The 12,905-nt window shown below is 45.1% G+C and overlaps 2 non-coding genes across 2 annotated transcripts; one reads left to right on the top strand and one right to left on the bottom strand.

The window, feature by feature from the left end:
- Positions 1-772: 772 nt before the first annotated feature.
- On the top strand, positions 773-854 carry trnas-cga (transfer RNA serine (anticodon CGA)). The gene has a single exon. It is a non-coding gene; the product is annotated as a tRNA-Ser (tRNA).
- A 1,773-nt stretch (positions 855-2,627) lies between these two features.
- On the bottom strand, positions 2,628-2,709 carry trnas-cga (transfer RNA serine (anticodon CGA)). The gene has a single exon. It is a non-coding gene; the product is annotated as a tRNA-Ser (tRNA).
- Positions 2,710-12,905: the final 10,196 nt, after the last annotated feature.

Raw genomic sequence — 12,905 nt, 5'->3', positions numbered from 1 at the left:
TCCTCCTGATGTTCAGGTGTATATCAGTATGTAGGGTCTCTACTTTAAAGAGTCCTCTCCTGCTGATGTTCAGGTGTTTATCAGTATGTAGTGTCTCTACTTTAAAGAGTCCTCCCCTGCTGATGTTCAGGTGTATATCAGTATGTAGTGTGTCTACTTTAAAGAGTCCTCTCCTGCTGATGTTCAGGTGTATATCAGTATGTAGTGTCTCTACTTTAAAGAGTCCTCTCCTGCTGATGTTCAGGTGTTTATCAGTATGTAGTGTCTCTACTTTAAAGAGTCCTCTCCTGCTGATGTTCAGGTGTATATCAGTATGTAGTGTGTCTACTTTAAAGAGTCCTCTCCTGCTGATGTCCAGGTGTATATCAGTATGTAGTGTCTCTACAGTATGTAGTGCTGCAGCACCTCTGTTCACCCTCTGTCTGAAACCAGAGCCCAGTCTGCTCTGATTGGTTAGCTGGCCAGCTCTGTTGTGATTGGTCAACCACTTAGAGATATCCCGCTCCTTAGCCTATCACGTACAATGTGGTGGAGCGCTAGCCAATATAAGCGCGAGTGTTCCATAGTGATGTCACTATGTTCCAGTTAACAAAGGAGTCCAATGGAGACGTTTCAGTGTGAGGGAGAGAAACTCCTTCTGGAGGGAACACAGGTATCGTAGCCTTTGCAGACCATTGACATGCAATACAACCCATATAAAACACTGCAGGAAAGGGATACACACCTCTCCTCTCAACAATGGTGACTTTCCATTGTTTCTATATTTTAAGCAGCTGTGATGGCCGAGTGGTTAAGGCGTTGGACTCGAAATCCAATGGGGTTTCCCCGCGCAGGTTCAAACCCTGCTCACAGCGATTGAACAATCCTAACATTTCTTAAGTTGTACGTCACAAATGTATAACGGAGAAATAAGTTCCATTGCAAAAGAATGTATGACTTAAACAGCTCAGGAGCACTGAAGAGCATCAGTGTTTCTTAAAGGGCCCATGTCATGCTTTTCCGGTTATCACCCGTCCCCTTGTGTTCTGTAGCTTCTGCATGTGACCGGTCTGCAGTCACAGACCCTCAGAGTACACCCTGTAGCGAGTAAAGCTCGAAGACCTGTCTGCTGCCCCAGAACGCCTCGTTGGAGGTTTCTCTTTTCCATTGTTTGCTTCCTGGGTTCTGTGACGTGTGCACACCCAGATCCACAACAAATCACCGGATTGGCCCAAATGGACCAATCCGCGGAGCCCCTCACTCACCAGGACCCCTTGGCTAACTCACAGGGAGTCCCATTGACTTGCATAGAGCTCCCTGGGTGGTAATAGCTGCGTTGGGATCGTGGAGAAACGCTCTCCTCAGACCCGTTCTCACAGCGCTATAAACCTTTTTCTTTCTCAGTATCAAGCCACACTTATTGTTTTTACTTTGGCTGTGAGTGTGTGTGTGCTCAGGATGAGTTTCGCTTGTTCTCGCTGTATCGCCGAAACCTATCCGCTCTTCGCAGCAGCTCGAAGCAGCGGCGAGCAGCAACGAGCCTCGCAACGAGCCTCGCAACGAGCCTCGCAACGAGCCTCGCAACGTCCCGACCAATCAGAGCACACGAGGCTCACAGGGGGTGGGAGAGTGAATACACAGACTACACAGAGATGCTGTATGAGATGTGAGTTTGGAACATTGAACAATTTAAATCTATTCTAGTCGACCTCAACAATGGAAGTATGATCATAGAGATGGCCATGACATGGGACCTTTAAGTCGCTATATGTGTTGTACCACTTGGTCAAGTCAAAAGGAAGGACTTGGCCAGTGAAGATCATGAGTTTTGGTCCTACCTGATGTCCATATCTAGATCATACTTCCAGGTCATTTCACCATCCAAAGAGAACCTATTATTTGGACCACAACCAAAGCCTTTCCCCTTTAAGAGCCTCTGCTTTGTTTACGAGGTGTTATCCACAAATGATGGCCAGAAATCACAAAATGTGCTAAAAGACATCCATCAAAGTGACTTTAAAGCTAATTTCCTAAGACATTTATTATAATTCCAGTTATTTTAGGTATTAAAGTTGCACTCGTTCTCCTCTTAATGTCATGTATCCAACAGTTGATGAGTGTTTGAGGATGACATGTGACACTGAGGAAGACTCAAAGCAGATTATGTTGGTGATGAATAATGACAGGAAAGAGAAATAGAAGGACGTGATAATTCTCTTTCAAGGACCTGTCAACATTGTCAGGTATGCTAATTTACTAACTTTAATTAGCAGTAAGGAGGATACAACTCCGAAGTACTTCCTTTAACTTTTGCCTCGTATGTGTTTTGAATTTGAACATGTTTTTCTGCTTTCAGATCGACAGAGACGTTTGTGGATCGCAGAAAACAATAGCCAACAAGAGTCAGACCAAAACAAGGGTATTTATTTGTATTTGTGAGGAAAGTGAAACGCATTTCATTCCTGCATCCTCATCATGAACACAGCTTGGCTTCAATTCGGCACTTCCAGAGAAGACGCTGTGTGTCTCGAGTGCTTCACATCCTGTTTGCTGAGCTGTTTGAGTCTGACATTTTGTTTCAGAAGCTTCTTCTCTGCGTTCTCCACTTGTGACAACCACCAGGAAACTTAAGAAACCGTTTCTTCAGACGCTGTGAGCAGGGTTCGAACCTGCGCGGGGAAACCCCATTGGATTTCGAGTCCAACGCCTTAACCACTCGGCCATCACAGCTGCTTTCCTGTGTGGGAAGTGGCTATAATCGCCTCACTGAAACAGACAATATACATTTATTGAAGACTCGAGGGATGTAGGTTTTATCCATCATAACTAAGGAGTGGTGCAAAGATAAAACAACATGAAGTTTGTCCCTGAAGTTAGCATCTCCCTCGTTAGTGTCTGTCTCAAACGAACTTTTATGATTTATACTGACGTGTTTTGTTCAGCCGGAGAATCTCCACATTTTAACACAACTCTATGATTCTTGAAGTAAAAAGGTAACGTTAGGGCAGGGGTCACCAACCTTTTTTAGGGTGAGGGCTACTTTCAAAAAGTAAAACAAGTCGAGGGCTACTTTTACTCCTCTTTTTTTTGTTTTTTGCAGTGTATATATTTAGCACATTTTAACATTATTATATGCTGACCTTTAACCTTTGTGTGCTGTTTGGGTCTGTGGGACCCGTTTGCAGTGCTTACTAAAAGAACATGTTTGCAATTTAATTAATTTAACCTGCTTTATTTGGGGGTGGATCTCACCTCCTCTAGGGGGGTCCTCACCGCCTCATGAGCATGCATGGAAGATTTTTTTTTAAATGTTGAAGTGAAATGCATCAATCTGGTGCACTTTGAGCACAACATGAATTTATGGATACAGCTCTCAACACTCAGATGAAAGGGAGCTGTATTTTAAATAATCCAAACATCTTTAGAATATGATCACAACCAATAACAAATCATTTAAACTTGTTTATTCTTATCGTATGTTACCTATTAGCATTCTTTCTTTTTCTTTATGCATATTTTACTAACCACTCCCCTTTTAAACTGTTTTTTTTACTGTCCTATAGTACACATTGGAATTATTTCTTACTTTATCTATATTAAATAGATAAAGGTGTGCTCTCCCTAGCTCTCTTTCTCTCCATCTCTCTCTCCGTCTCTCTGTCTCTCTCTCTCTCCCTCCCTCCCTAGCTCGCTCACTCTCTCTCTCTGTCTCGCTCGCTCACAAAGGCTGTGTGCTCCTCCGTGGCGATGAGGGCTTGCGTTAAAAAATAATAATAAACATATTTGTAAAGTGGGGACACAAAGGTGATTTCGAAAAGTGCGGGGGACATGTCCCCAGTGGAAAATACGCCATGCGTGTGTGTGTGTGCGTCAAGTGCAATACATATATAAGTTACAACACACAGAGTAAAACTCTGCCCCTCATGTGTTGTATATGCTGGCATGATAGGCTGTTCAATGGGGCTGATGTGTAGTGCAGATTCTGCCAGAAGGAAAATCAGCGGGGAGGTGACAAATTGGTTTTCTTCCCGACTGCAACGCTGGTCCGCAAATCAAGCAAGAACGTGATTGGTCGATATTCATTGTGGGGGTGGGGGAGGGGTGTTATAGAGTTGTAGTAAGTAGATAGAGTTCGCTATGATTTAGGTTTCGTTTATGCATAGGGTAGATTCTTTTAATTACATTTCCTTTTTTGTTTTGTGTATTTTATACATTTTGGATTTGCTTGGCGAGCTATTTTTAGAACATGCCCGGCGGGCGACTCACGTTGCCCCTGCGGGCGACTAAATGCCCGCGGGCACCGTGTTGGCTACCCCTGCGTTAGACTATAACAGTACGTCCACACAGCAGCTTCAGAAGAAACTCCCACCGCTTCCATTGACTTTGAATGGGGATGACGTCACTTTGCCTCGCTTTTCGCCGAACTGCATTGTGGGGGAGCGAAGCGAAGATTTCCAGGATTCCAAAGTTGAGCAATGTTCAACTTTTGAAGCTGAGCTGGAAGCGCCAGCCAATCAAACACGTTTATGCAAATCTGACAGTAGAAGAGCTAGCCAATCAAACCGCGTGCAAGCAGGGAGAACCAGACCGCAGTTAATTTCCTCATATTCCAAACGAGAAGTTACGGGAGCAAATCACCCGGTTCTTTACGACCAGAACTATTACCGGGATACAAACCGGAGGAACCAGCATGGAGGGAGGTGGCAGAGACAGGGGGTGAAACTGGTAGGTTTTCGCCTGTTTGGGGAGTTTATATATATATATATTGCTCGCATAAAATCCCCGGGTTTTTTGCTTTGTATGTCGGGGGCGGGAGATTCATGTGATTGGTTGTTGGTCACGTTGCTCGCAAAAAATCCCCAAGCTGTCAGACACGCCCAGCTCCAAGATGTTCAAGATTTTTGAAAAGCTGCTGTGTGGACGTACCATAAAGGAACGACAGCACGGTCACATGACTTCAACGCTAAGCTAAAGGCCGCTAATGTTGGGCGTGATGACGTTTAGTCGTGTCATTTAGACACTCGTTAGCAGTGTTAAAAGGAATTTTGTCAAAAAGGCGTTTGTTAGAAAAATCTCTCTCGTCCCCGGCTTGAGCTTCAGCCTCAGGATCCATGTATCTGTGATCCTCTCCAGAATGGAAGCAGTCATCACATACAGAGCATCAGCTAGTTCCTGAACAGTGTCCTTCACATGCTGATATCCAAGAGAGGGAGTCACACAGTCACAAGATGGAGGAATAGAAAGCAGTACATCCTGTCATGTACAACATTCTGAGTTTTTTACTCAAAATCCTCATTTTTTTTCTCAAAATCTTAAAAATCTGACTTTTTCGAAAAAATCCAAAAAAATCTGATTTTTTTCTCAAAATCTCAAAATCCGGAGTTTTTCTGAATACTTCAAAATGTTAATAATCCCTCGTCACCGGCTTGAGCTTCAACCTCAGGATCCATGTATGTGTGATCCTCTCCAGAATGGAAGCAGTCATCACATACAGAGGCCGTGTCTCAATTCAGGGGTTGCATACTTCGAAGGGTGCATTCGTAGACCGCTTACAGGTGTGTGCCGTGCTGTCAAAGGGATGCAGGTGTGACTGCCATTTCATCTCTTTAGTTTTTAAAAAACCAGAACCTTTAGAATCCTTTAGGGATTGTTTGTCTGAAATGCTGAGAGTTACATTTTGCAATAATACTTCTGCAACCCTGTGTCTAATATGATTAATTCACTTTTTTATTTTTCTCTTGTTTTTCTCTGTAATTAGGAAAATTCTGGAGAAATGGATCTGCTGGAGAAGGACCCCTAACCCCAGCGGATCATCAGGACAGAGCTGCATCCACCTGGACCCCCCGTGGTGCTGGAGAAGGACTCCTAACCCCAGCGGGTCATCAGGACAGAGCTGCATCCACCTGGACCCCCCGTGGTGCTGGAGAAGGACTCCTAACCCCAGCGGGTCATCAGGACAGAGCTGCATCCACCTGGACCCCCCGTGGTGCTGGAGAAGGACCCCAAATCTGAAAAGGGCCCAGCGGATCATCAGGACAGAGCTGCATCCACCTGGACCCCCCGTGGTGCTGGAGAAGGACCCCTAACCCCAGCGGGTCATCAGGACAGAGCTGCATCCACCTGGACCCCCCGTGGTGCTGGAGAAAGCAAAGCGGCGATCAGGAGCATCCTCCCCAGACCTCTGCTCACTGCCGTCCTACAGACTTGTGTCTTACTTTCAGAATTTGATTATATGAGTCCTTTCTTTTAATAGATATTTAACGATTGTAGCTCGAGTCTGTCTGATTCCCCAAACAGCTGCTTCTGTACTTGCTGCACAAACAATACAAATAAACAACTCCATAAACACACTTCTGCTGGTATGTGTGTTACCGACGGTGATGTTAAATAACATGATCGATCTCCTCCGTCTCAATGATGAAAGTTATAATGAGAGAAGACGTGAAGCTGCAGAGAGGATGGATATATTCTTACCTCTACTTTGTGAGAAGATGAAAATACAATATGACATTGTAATTGTTAAACACGTTGTTTATTTCATTTACTGAGGTTTTAACCATGATTTCCAACATGTGATAGGCAGTGGAATAATAGGGTGTGTCCAGGTCATTAAACTGTCTTCACTTTCATTTTATTAATACAAAAAATAGGTCATAGAAAATGTTTAATTGTGTATTTCAGCAGAGGGGGGGGGGGGGGGGGGGGGCTGCTGGACCTGGAGGTGCTGACCTGGGGTCAGTGGGACATCATCAGGGTTAGGGGAAGACGGAGAATATAAACTGTTATAATCACAGCTATTAAGATTAGAACACTAATATTGTTGACAATCAATCTATACAACATGCTTTTGTTCATTTAAAAAAACATTGTTTTATTAGTACAGAAAAAATAAGACTTATTTTAAATATGAAATAATATTAAATTACATCAGCTATATATAACTACTTGTTAACTTACTAATGTAACATTACTGGGGGCTAAAGGAACAGCTTCATCGTATGCCATGGTCCTCTTTAATTCATCTCCGACGGTGATCTCCAAAAAAAATTTAAATGTAAAAATAAAGTTTCTGGATCCTTCTCAGCTGAGCTAGAATGTGCTAGCAGGCTGCTGGAGTTGCGCAACCGAACAGCGCGGATCACGTGACGTAAATACGAAGCCCTCCGTAGGCTTACTAGACCGTCTCATTTCCTAGGCCGCTCGGTCCAGCCTACGCGGTCTCCGTGGGCTGGGTCCTCCGTGGGCCGTGCAGGCTGCGTACCCCGAAGGATACAACCCCTGAATTGAGACACGGCCAGAGCATCAAGTAGTTCCTGCGCAGTGTCCTTCACATGCTGATATCCAAGAGAGGGAGTCACACAGTCTCAAGATGGAGGAATAGAATTCAATGTTTACTTCAGATTAGCTCCACGTCAGAAATGAGCATGCTTGATGTCTCTCTCCACAGAGGCTGAATCATCATCACATAGCTATATGCCTAAAACAGAGTGTCAAGCTTATTTCCTAGGAGGCCAAACATCCTCTGTCATCACACACACTTGTATCCTTAAAAGACCAGATTTAGCATATTCCAAACAACGGTTTGTGTTGCCGTAGAACAAAACAAGCTTGTTATTAAGTCATGAACACAAATAACTTGTTTGTTTGGTTCCTTGTTTCCCCAACATGTTGGCACGAAACCAGCTCGCAGAGGTCCAGGAGGCCAACGGTTACTAATAGACATATTTCGGTAATACATGTACCATTTCTCTCCATTGTTTTTCTTTCTGTCTGACTATCAGAGATAATTAGTTTTCTAATACTTCTGTAATAAAAGTCCGTGAAACTGAAGTCCAGGTGCATTGCATTAAAGACCTCTCAGTATAATTGGAAACATAATTGTGCTAAACGGTCTCTTCCACCGTTGCCACGTGCGTCTCTCTCACTGCTTCACGTTCTGCATAATCCTGATGATGCAACATTTATCTATTGCAAACATTATTAACTCCTTAACTGGAAAATGAAGTCCTCAGGATCAAGAACACACAGCTCCCTCCCCCTCCTCCGGATCCAACTCTCACACAGCCGATGTTTAGTTTAGCACAGAGTCTATACGGCAGCGCCCCCTGGTGGCGCATCACAGCTACCGCAGGAACACACTGCCCTAATGAGGGATGACACAGCATTTACACCAGGCTGCATTACATGGTTCATTTAGACAGATCTCTATCATACACATGTATCTTTCATGTATTGATATTTAAGCCTCCTTGTTTTGTAATCCATTACAAGTTACCTGTAAATACATGTAATCAATAACCTAATATAAAAGTAACCTGAATACTTTGTGTTACTGTTGGTTTAACTCGATACTTAATGCAATGCAAATAAATCCAACAGTAAATAAATATCAATCAGCTGCTTTCGGCGATTCCAACTAACTGGAAACGTAAATTAAAACAAGATGGAAACCGAAACAGGTCTGTACACCTCACACAAGAAGTCAGAAATGGCTACCAAAAATGAAAATAAATAAAATAATGTATAGTCACTGTTTACAGAGCGAGGGCCTTACTGCTTTTCCTCACGCGGTCGGTTCTTTCTGGGAAGAAGAATTTAACATTCATACAGATTTTTTTAGAACCAAAATTATTATTCCTATTCAAGAATCCTCCAACTGAAGATCTTTTACAAGATTATCGCTACAAAAAAACAACTCAACACTTTTAATCTCGAACCGTCACCACTTAGTAGATTCTGTGAGGAGGAAGAGGAACACCGGATGCATTTATTTTGTTATTGACCATACGTTGCAAGACTGAGGACTGAGATTCAAAACTGGCTTAAGACACTTTATATTGATTTAGCATTTACTCCCTTTGGGCTTTTGGATGAGGACAATACACAGTTGATGAATACAATTATTCTTCTGGCGAAAATACTTATTTTTAAAGCTCAATCAAGGGGAAATCTGAACTGAAGGTGTGTGAAAAGTAGATTAAAAACACAATGTATTTTGGAAAGGATGATTGCCACGAAGAATCAAAGGCTCAACACGCCATGACATGGGAAACAATCAGCTCGAGCGAAGTGTGAAAAGGAATCAAACATGCTTTTGATGATATTGGACTAGTGTCAACCTATTTTTTTTGTTTTGTTTATGAAATGTTGAAGTGACCAACTGACTGAATTTTTTTAGGAGATTGTAATGTCCATGTTTTGTGTCTGTAGCCTGTACAATAAATACAAAAATACAAAATAAGTGTATTGTGTAATGAACTGAACAATGTGACCTTAGGAAAGGAGAAACCAATATATTTAGGATAAAAAAATTTCAGCCAGTTAACGGACTTCTTTGTGGAGATGTGAGCGTCCTTAACAACGGCCAATAAATGCTTGACAACGGTCTGTTCTGGATTAACAACGTGTCACGTGTTCTGAATTGACCAATCAGAATAGAGTATTCAACTAAACCATGTAATAAGTAAGGAATCCAATCCATTTTATTTCTATTGCACATTTGAAAAACAATAGAGTTGAAGAAAGGTGCTGTACATCGACAACTGCATAAAAACATAGCATAAAAAACAGACAGGACATGAAACAAATGTAAAACACCAGATCAGAAGCCACAGACTGAGAAACTCTGAGGTAAAAACAATACAAAACAAGATAAGAACCCCACATTTAAAAGCACAAGAGTCACCTGGTCTGTACATGCCAGGGAAAAGAAAAGAACATTTTTAAACGAGATTTAAAAACAGGCAGTTGGAGGAAGTCTAGTCAGGATAATGCGAGGCCTTCAAGCTGATCAAGATCCCTCCGCGACGAGTCGGGTGTTACAGGGTGGTTTAGGCTAGGTTGCAGCTCCACCCTGTGGACGTATTGTGCCTGTGTTATATATATATCTGCCTCACGTGAATATACCTCAGTTGTATGATTGCCTGCTTAATGTGAATACACGGCGTTGAGACACAGCCTGAGTTGCCTTATTCATTAATGCACATACATCTACAAACATGGTGTCAGAAGCTCAAATAGGACCCAGCTGTGGATTGCATGCTACTGTCCGTCGCTGAGACAGAGTGCGTTTATTTGTTTTGGTGAGGTTTAGCAGTTTCAGTTAGCCTGTTAGCATTAGCGTCACGTTGGAACAATGGCATCCAGCATCCCACCTCCGGAGCCTATGAAGATGGCGGGGGACATCCACGGCAACTGGGTGAGCTTTTGAGCAGAATTTGAGGATTATCTGCTTGCGACCGGGCTCAACGAGAAAGTAAATCCGGTACAAGCAGCTGCGCTCAGGAGGCTAATGGGGAACGACTGCCGACATGTTTACAAACACAACCTGGGACTCACCGCGGACCAACAAAAAGATGCGGGTGCTATACTGGTGGCACTGGAGCAATACTTCACACCCGCAAAGAACGTAATCTTTGAGAGGTACGTTTTTGGCAACCTTAAACAAGAGGATGGAGAGCTCTTGGATGCGTTTGCTACCAGGCTGAGGGAAAAGGCTGCCTCTTGTGAATATGGAGCTATAAAAGATGAACTCATAAGGGACAGGCTTGTTCTCGGGATAACTGACGAGGGTGCTAGACGTCGCTTACTAAGGGAAAATGACCTTAAATTGGACGAGGCCATTAAAATTTGCCGTGCAGCCGAGGTCATGGACAGCAAGTTAAAAACCATGTCACTGGGCAGCTCTGGACCTGGGGACAGTATTAATGCCACACAAGGACAGCGATATGGACGGAGGTCTGGCAGCAGGCCATCCGAGTCCACCAACACATCTGCACAACCACAGAGCATGAGAGACGCTGGCGAATGCAAGTACTGTGGCACACGGCACAAGCGTGGGCGGGACCTGTGCCCTGCTTTTGGTCAATCGTGCCGCTCGTGTGGCACTGCTAACCATTTTGCAAAAGTATGCATGAAAAGAGGCCAGCAGGCACGCCAGTTGAATGCTGTGGATGACCCGTTGCCAGGGGAACTGGAGGACAGCGATGAGAGAGACGTGTACACAGCGGAGAGCGTGGGGGCTGTGAACACTCGAGGTAAAAAGTGGTTTGTCAACCTGCCACTGCAAAGTGGGGTTCAGAGGTGCCAGCTCGACTCTGGAGCCACTTGCAATGTGATGAGCATCAAGGACAAGACAACACTGGCGCCTAGAACCCCTCTTCTGAAGAGTCTCACCAGATTAAAACTATACAACAGTGAGTGGATGAGCTCACTAGGGGTGTACAGCACACAATGCGTCATTAGGGGTAAGACGCACAGACTGGACTTTGAGATTGTGCATACTGGCCAGAGGCCCTTGCTTTCGGGTGAGACATGTGAGAGACTTGGTCTGATACGCTTCACCATTCCTGAGGAGCTGAATAAGGTGGAGCACTGCAGGAAGGGAGACCTGACCAAGGAGTGTCTGGTCAGCACCTACCACGACGTGTTCACCAGCCCTGTTGAGTCTCTGCCCGGTGATATTCACTTTGAGCTGGACAGCACTGTGGCACCGGTGCAGTGTGCTCCCAGGAATGTTCCAGTGGCCCTCAAGGCAGCTGTTAAGGCTCAGCTTGATCGATATGAAGAGGAGGGACACTTGACCACAGTCACTCAACCTACGGACTGGATTAGCAATCTAGTCATAGTGAAAAAGCCAGACAAATTGAGACTATGCATTGACCCGAAGGCTCTCAACCGTGCTCTGAAACGGTCCCACTACCTTATGCCCACTTTAGATGACGTGTTGTATAAGCTGCCAAAGGCACGTATATTCACCCTGGTGGATGCACGTGATGCATTCCTGCAGTGCCGCTTGGATGAAGAAAGCAGCCTGATGACAACATTCTGGACACCGTGGGGTAGGAAACGCTGGCTGAAACTCCCTTTCGGTGTGTCAGTTGCCCCAGAGCTGTATCAAAGGAAGCAGCATGAGCTGCTGGCCGGCTTGACAGGGATTGAGCCCATGGCCGATGACATCCTTATAGTCGGCTGTGGGGACACAGAGGATGAGGCCAATCGCGACCATGACACAAACCTCATCGCTCTGATGGACAGATGCAGGGAAGTAAAACTGAGACTGGGCCTGAAAAAGCTGCAGTTCCGAGTGAAGGAGGTCCGCTTCCACGGCCACATACTGTCCGCGGAGGGCCTCAAGGCTGACCCTGAAAAAGTCAGGGCGGTTCTGGACCTGCCAAACCCCACAGATGCAAAAGGGGTCCAGCGGTGTGTCGGATTTGTGAACTATCTGTCCAGATTCATGCCACGCTTGTCAGCGGTATGTGAGCCGCTGAGGAGACTGCTGGACAAGGATGTGATGTGGCACTGGCTGCCCAAACATGATGCCGCCATGAAGGAAATCAAGGCACTGGTCACGTCGGTGCCAGTCCTAAGGTACTATGACGTCCGCAAGCCAGTCACCGTACAGAGCGACTCCAGTCAGGCGGGTCTGGGCTGCTGCTTGCTTCAAGGGGGACAGCCTGTCGCATTCGCCTCCCGGGCATTGACCCAAACAGAGCAAAATTACGCACAGATTGAAAAGGAGTGCCTGAGCATCGTATTCGCCTGCCAACGCTTCCACTACTACCTATATGGGAGGAGTGATGTGACTGCAGAGACCGACCACCGCCCGCTGGTGTCCATCTTCACCAAGCCCCTCCTCAGTGCGCCAAAGCGCCTTCAGAGCATGCTCCTCACACTTCAGAACTACTGCCTTGCGGTGGTATACAAGCCAGGCCCTGAGATGTACATAAGTGACACGCTCAGCAGAGCCACAGAGAACAGACACACTGTACCAACGTGAGATGGTCTGCAGCATGCAGCAGGAGCAGGGTGACACGGCGGCCATTCAGCAGGCAGACTATTTAAATGTCAGCAGCCAACGCCTGGCACAGATTCGGACACACACTGAGGAGGATGTGTGTCTTCAAACACTTAAGTCTGTCGTG

The sequence above is a fragment of the Pseudochaenichthys georgianus genome, chromosome 14 (genome assembly GCF_902827115.2).
Source record: "Pseudochaenichthys georgianus chromosome 14, fPseGeo1.2, whole genome shotgun sequence".
In the NCBI taxonomy this organism is placed as follows: Eukaryota; Metazoa; Chordata; class Actinopteri; order Perciformes; family Channichthyidae; genus Pseudochaenichthys; species Pseudochaenichthys georgianus.
This window is presented reverse-complemented; position numbering and strand designations above follow the sequence as displayed.